The sequence below is a fragment of the Oncorhynchus clarkii genome, chromosome 30 (assembly GCF_045791955.1).
Source record: "Oncorhynchus clarkii lewisi isolate Uvic-CL-2024 chromosome 30, UVic_Ocla_1.0, whole genome shotgun sequence".
NCBI lineage: Eukaryota > Metazoa > Chordata > Actinopteri > Salmoniformes > Salmonidae > Oncorhynchus > Oncorhynchus clarkii.
Window position 1 is genome coordinate 18,444,501 of NC_092176.1, and position 6,754 is coordinate 18,451,254.

The window sequence follows — 6,754 nt, forward strand, 5'->3', positions numbered from 1 at the left end:
AATTGTGATATTGATGTCAGTTGATTAAATATGTAATTTGACTCACAATTTACTTTTATTAAGCTGATGAAAACATGAACATTTTTTATACACAAAATACATTGTGTACAAATCATTAGGAACACATGACATAGACTGACTGACCAGGTGAATCCAGGTGAAGGCTTTGATCCCTTACTGATGTCACTGGTTAAATCCACTTCAAATCAGTGTAGATTAAGGGGAGCAGACAGGTTAAAGAAGGATTTTTAAGCCTTGACAATTGACACATGGTTTTTGTATGTGTGCCATTCAGAAAGGTGAATGGCAATACAATGTATTTAAGTGCCTTTGAACAGGGTATGGTAGTAGGTGACAGGCACACCGGCATGAGTGTTTCATGCCCCAACAAATTGAGGTTGTTCTGAGGGCAAAAGGGGGTGCAACTCAATATTAAGAAGGTGTTCCTAATGTTTTGTACAGTTGAAGTCGGAAGTTTGCATACACTTAGATTGGATTCATTAAAAATTGTCTTTCAACCAATCCACAAATTTCTTGTTAACAAACTATAGTTTTGGCAAGTCGGTTAGGACATCTACTTTGTGCATGACACAAGTAATTTTTCCAACAATCGTTTACAGACAGATTACTTTATTTATAATTCACTGTATCACAATTCCAGTGGGTCAGAAGTTTACATACACTAAGTTGACTGTGCCTTTAAACAGCTTGGAAAATTCCAGAAAATGATTTCATGGCTTTAGAAGCTTCTGATAAGTTAAGTTACATAATTTGAGTCAATTGGAGGTGTACCTGTGGAGGTATTTCAAGGCCTACCTTCAAACTCATTGCCTCTTTGCTTCACATCATGGGAAAATCTAAAGAAATCAAGGCCTCAGAAAAAAAATGTAAACCTCCACAAGTCTGGATCATCCTTGGGAGCAATTTCCAAACGCCTGAAGGTACCACATTCATCTGTACAAACAATAGTATACAAGTATTAACACCATGGGACCACGCAGCTGTCATACCGCTCAGGAAAGAGACACATTCTGTCTCCTAGAAATGAATGTGCTTTGGTGTTAAAAGTACAAATCAATCCTAGAACAACAGCAAAGGATCTTGTGAAGATGCTGGAGGAAACAGGTACAAAAGTATCTATACAGTGCATTGCGAAAGTATTCGCCCCCCTTGAACTTTGTGACATTTTGCCACATTTCAGGCTTCAAACATAAAGATATAAAACTGTATTTTTTTGTGAAGAATCAACAACAAGTGGGACACAATCATGAAGTGGAACAACATTTATTGGATATTTCTAACTTTTTTAACAAATCAAAAACTGAAAAATTGGGCGTGCAAAATTATTCAGCCCCCTTAAGTTAATACTTTGTAGCGCCACCTTTTGCTGCGATTACAGCTGTAAGTCGCTTGGGGTATGTCTCTATCAGTTTTGCACATCGAGAGACTGAATTTTTTTCCCATTCCTCTTTGCAAAACAGCTCGAGCTCAGTGAGGTTGGATGGAGAGCATTTGTGAACAGCAGTTTTCAGTTCTTTCCACAGATTCTCGATTGGATTCAGGTCTGGACTTTGACTTGGCCATTCTAACACCTGGATATGTTTATTTTTGAACCATTCCATTGTAGATTTTGCTTTATGTTTTGGATCATTGTCTTGTTGGAAGACAAATCTCTGTCCCAGTCTCAGGTCTTTTGTAGACTCCATCAGGTTTTCTTCCAGAATGGTCCTGTATTTGGCTCCATCCATCTTCCCATCAATTTTAACCATCTTCCCTGTCCCTGCTGAAGAAAAGCAGGCCCAAACCATGATGCTGCCACCACCATGTTTGACAGTGGGGATGGTGTGTTCAGCTGTGTTGCTTTTACGCCAAACATAACGTTTTGCATTGTTGCCAAAAAGTTCAATTTTGGTTTCATCTGACCAGAGCACCTTCTTCCACTTGTTTGGTGTGTCTCCCAGGTGGCTTGTGGAAAACTTTAAACACCACTTTTTATGGATATCTTTAAGAAATGGCTTTCTTCTTGCCACTCTTCCATAAAGGCCAGATTTGTGCAATATACGACTGATTGTTGTCCTATGGACAGAGTCTCCCACCTCAGCTGTAGATCTCTGCAGTTCATCCAGAGTGATCATGGGCCTCTTGGCTGCATCTCTGATCAGTCTTCTCCTTGTATGAGCTGAAAGTTTAGAGGGACGGCCAGGTCTTGGTAGATTTGCAGTGGTCTGATACTCCTTCCATTTCAATATTATCGCTTGCACAGTGCTCCTTGGGATGTTTAAAGCTTGGGAAATCTTTTTGTATCCAAATCCGGCTTTAAACTTCTTCACAACAGTATCTCGGACCTGCCTGGTGTGTTCCTTGTTCTTCATGATGCTCTCTGCGCTTTTGACAGACCTCTGAGACTATCACAGTGCAGGTACATTTATACGGAGACTTGATTACACACAGGTGGATTGTATTTATCATCATTAGTCATTTAGGTCAACATTGGATCATTCAGAGATCCTCACTGAACTTCTGGAGAGAGTTTGCTGCACTGAAAGTAAAGGGGCTGAATAATTTTGCACGCCCAATTTTTCAGTTTTTGATTTGTTAAAAAAGTTAGAAATATCCAATAAATGTCGTTCCACTTCATGATTGTGTCCCACTTGTTGTTGATTCTTCACAAAAAATACAGTTTTATATCTTTATGTTTGAAGCCTGAAATGTGGCAAAAGGTTGCAAAGTTCAAGGGGGCCGAATACTTTCGCAAGGCACTGTATTTCCACAGTAAAACGAGTCCTATATCGACATAACCTGAAAGGCAGCTCAGCAAGGAAGAAGCCACTGCTCCAAAACCGCCGTAAAAAAGCCAGACTACGGTTTGCAACTGCACATGGGGACAAGATCGTACTTTTTGGAGAAAAGTACTCTGGTCTGATGAAACAAAAATAGAACTGTTTGGCCATAATGACCATGGTTTTGTTTGGAGGAAAAGGGGAGGCTTGCCAGCCGAAGAACACCATCCCAACCGTGAAGCACTGGGGTGGCAGCATCATGTTGTGGGGGTGCTTTGCTGCAGGAGCGACTGGTGCACTTCAGAAAATATATGACATCATGAGGGAAAAAATGATGTGGATAAATTGAAGCAACATCTCAAGACATCAGTCAGGAAGTTAAAGCTTGGTCGCAAATGGGTCTTCCAAATGGACAATGACTTCCAAAGTTATGGCAAAATGACTTAAGGACAACAACGTCAAGGCATTGGAGTGGCCATCACAAAGCCCTGACCGCAATCCTATAGAAAATTTGTGGGCAGAACTGAAAAAGCGTGTACAAGCAAGGAAGCCTACAAACCTGACTCAGTCACACCAGCTCTGTCAGGAGGAATGGGCCAAGATTCACACAACTTATTGCAGGAAGCTTGTGGAAGGCTACCCGAAAAGTTTGACCCAAGTTAAACAATTTAAAGGCAATGCTACCATATACTAATTGAGTGTATGTAAACTTCTGACCCACTGGGAATGTGATGAAAGAACTAAAAGCTGAAATAAATCCTTCTCTCTACTATTATTCTGATCGAAGACAAGGAATTTTTACTAGGATTAAATGTCAGGAATTGTGAAAAACTTTAAATGTAAAAAATAAATAAATAAATAAATAAAAGTTTAAATGTATTTGGCTAAGGTGTATGTAAACTTCCAACTTCAACTGTACATACATGATAGCATTCAAATAGATACAACTCAAATAGATACAATGCATTGGGAAAGTATTCATACCCCTTGACTTTTTCCACATTTTGTTAAGTCACAGCCTAATTCTAAAATTGATTAAATAGTTTTTTCCCTCATCCATCTACACATAATACCCCATAATGACAAAGAAAAAACAGGTTTTTAGAATTTTTTGCAAAGGTATAAAAATATATATTTTTTAAATATCACATTTACATAAGAATTCAGACCCTTTAGTCAGTACTTTGTTGAAGCACATTTGGCAGAGATAACAGCCTCGAGTCTTCTTGGGCATGACACTACAAGCTTGGCACACCTGTATTTGGGGAGTTTCAATGGTTAAATTCCGGGCTCTGGCTGGGCCACTCAAGGACATTCAGTGACTTATCCTGAAGCCACTCCTTGCGTTGTCTTGGCTGTGTGCTAAGGGTCATTGTCCTGTTGGAAGGTGAACCTTCGCCCCAGTCTGAGGTCATGAGTGCTCTGGAGCAGGTTTTCATCAAGGATCTCTCTGTACTTTGCTCTGTTCATCTTTCCCACGATCCTGACTAGTCTCCCCACAGTATGATGCTGCCACCACCATGCTTCACCGTAGGGATGGTGCAAGGTTTCCTCCAGACGTGACGCTTGGCATTCAGGCCAAAGAGTTCCATCTTGGTTACATCAGACCAGAGAATTTTGTTTCTAATGGGCTGAGAGTCCTTTAGGTGCCTTTTGGCAAACTCCAAGCGGGCTGTCATGTGCCTTTTACTGAGGAGTGGCTTCCATCTGGCCACTCTACCATAAAGGCCTGATTGATGAAGTGCTGCAGAGATGGTTGTCCTTCTGGAAGGTTCTCCCATCTCCAAAGAGGAACACTGGAGCTCTGTCAGAGTGGTTCTTGGTCACCTCCCTGACCAAGGCCCTTCTCCCCCGATTTCTGTTTGGCCAGGCAGCCAGCTCTAGGAAGAGTCTTGGTGGTTCTAAACTTCTTCCATTTAAGAATGATGGCGGCCATTGTGTTCTTGGGGACCTTCAATGCTGCAGACATTTTTTGGTACCCTTCCCCAGATCTGTGCCCTGACACAATCCTGTCTCGGATCTCTACAGACAATTCCTTCGACCTCATGGTTTGGTTTTTGCTCTGACATGCACTGTCAACTGAGGGACCTTATATAGACAGGTGTGTGCCTTTCCAAATCATGTCCAATCAATTTAATCTACCACAGGTGGACTGCAATTAAGTTGTAGAAACATCTCAAGGATGATCCATGGAAATAGGATGCACTTGAGCTCTTTCTCGAGTCTTTTAGCAGAGAGTCTAAATACTTACTGTCAGGTCTATAAATATTTGGACATTGACCAATTTATTATTATTTTAGCTGTCTACAACATCATATACCAAAGCATATTGGAGTTGAATGAATATGAGCTGAAAGTGCAGACTTTGAGCTTTAATTTGAGGGTATTTACATCCAAATCGGGTGGACAGCATAGCAATTACAACACTTTTTATATGTGGTCCCCCCCTTTTTAAGGGACCAAAAGTAAATGGACATTTGGCTGCTTAGCTGTTCCATGGCCAGGTGTGTGTTATTCCCTCATTATTTCATTTAAAAGTAAGCAGATGAAAGGTCTAGAGTTGATATCAAGTGTGGCATTCCGAATCTGTTGCTGTTAACCCTCAATATGAAGTCCAAAGAGCTGTCACTGCCAGTGATGCAAGCCATCATTAGGCTGAAAAATCTAAACAAACAAATCAGAGAGATAGCAAAAACATTAGGTGTGGACAAATAAACTATTTGGTACATTCTTAAAAAGAAAGAACACACTGGTGAACTCAGGAACACAAAAAGGCCCGGAAGACCACGGAAAACAACTGTGGTGGATGACAGAATAACTCTTTCCCTGGTGAATAAAAACCCCTTACCAACAGTTGTCCAGATCAAGAATACCCTCCAGGAGGCAGGCGTATCTGTGTCAAAGTCAACAATCAAGAGACTTCACCAGAGTAAATACAGACGGTTTACCACTAGATGTAAACCATGGTAAGCCTCAAAAAGAGGAATACCAGATTAGTTTGCCAAAAAACATCTAAAAAGCCTGTACAGTTCTGGAACAACATCCTATGGACAGGTGAGACAAAGATCAACTTGTATCAGAATGACGGGAAGAGAAGAGTATGAAGAAGGGAAGGAACTGCTCATGATCCGAAGCATACCACCTCATCTGTGAAGCATGGCGGAGGTAGTGTTATGGCGTGGGCATGTATGGCTGCCAATAGAACTGGTTCCCTTGTATTTATTGATGGGGACTATTGACAAAAGCAGCAGGATGAATTCTGAAGTGTTTAGGGTTATATTATCTGCTCAGATTCAGCCAAATGCTTCAAAACTCATTGGATGGCCCTTCACAGTGCAATACCCAATACTTTTTTAAGGCAAAGAAGTGGAATGTTCTGCAATGGCCAAGTCATTCACCTGACCTGAATCCAATTGAGCATACATTTCACTTGCTGATGGCAAAACTGAAAGCAAAACACCCCAAGAACAAGCAGGTACTGAAGATAGCTGCAGTAAAGGTCTGGCAGAGCATCACCGGAGAAGAAACCCAGCATCTAGTGATGTCTATTTAGATTTTTGATTGGTTTAATTTGGATCTCTTTTTGTCCCCATTTGGACTAATCTTCCAAAAGTCCTTAAACATTAAAATACCATTTATAATACGAACACATTTTCACATATAACACACTATTTATTACAAACATACATAACATACTAACACAATGACCCAATAAATACTCAATCTAAAAAATATTGATTCTTCATCTACTATAGTCCCACAACATTTCTATGAATTATATTTAAGTTGTTTTAAAATAATGTTTAAATGTATATATTGAAAGGTTTCTAGTTTGCTCAGTTAATTTATTCCATTTCTTTATTGCTCTAAATCGAAATGTTATTTTGCCCATTTCTCTTTTCTGTCTGGATAATGCATAGATGGTGGACAGTCTATTCCTAGTATTTACGGAATGTCTGTCTCTTACCAACTGA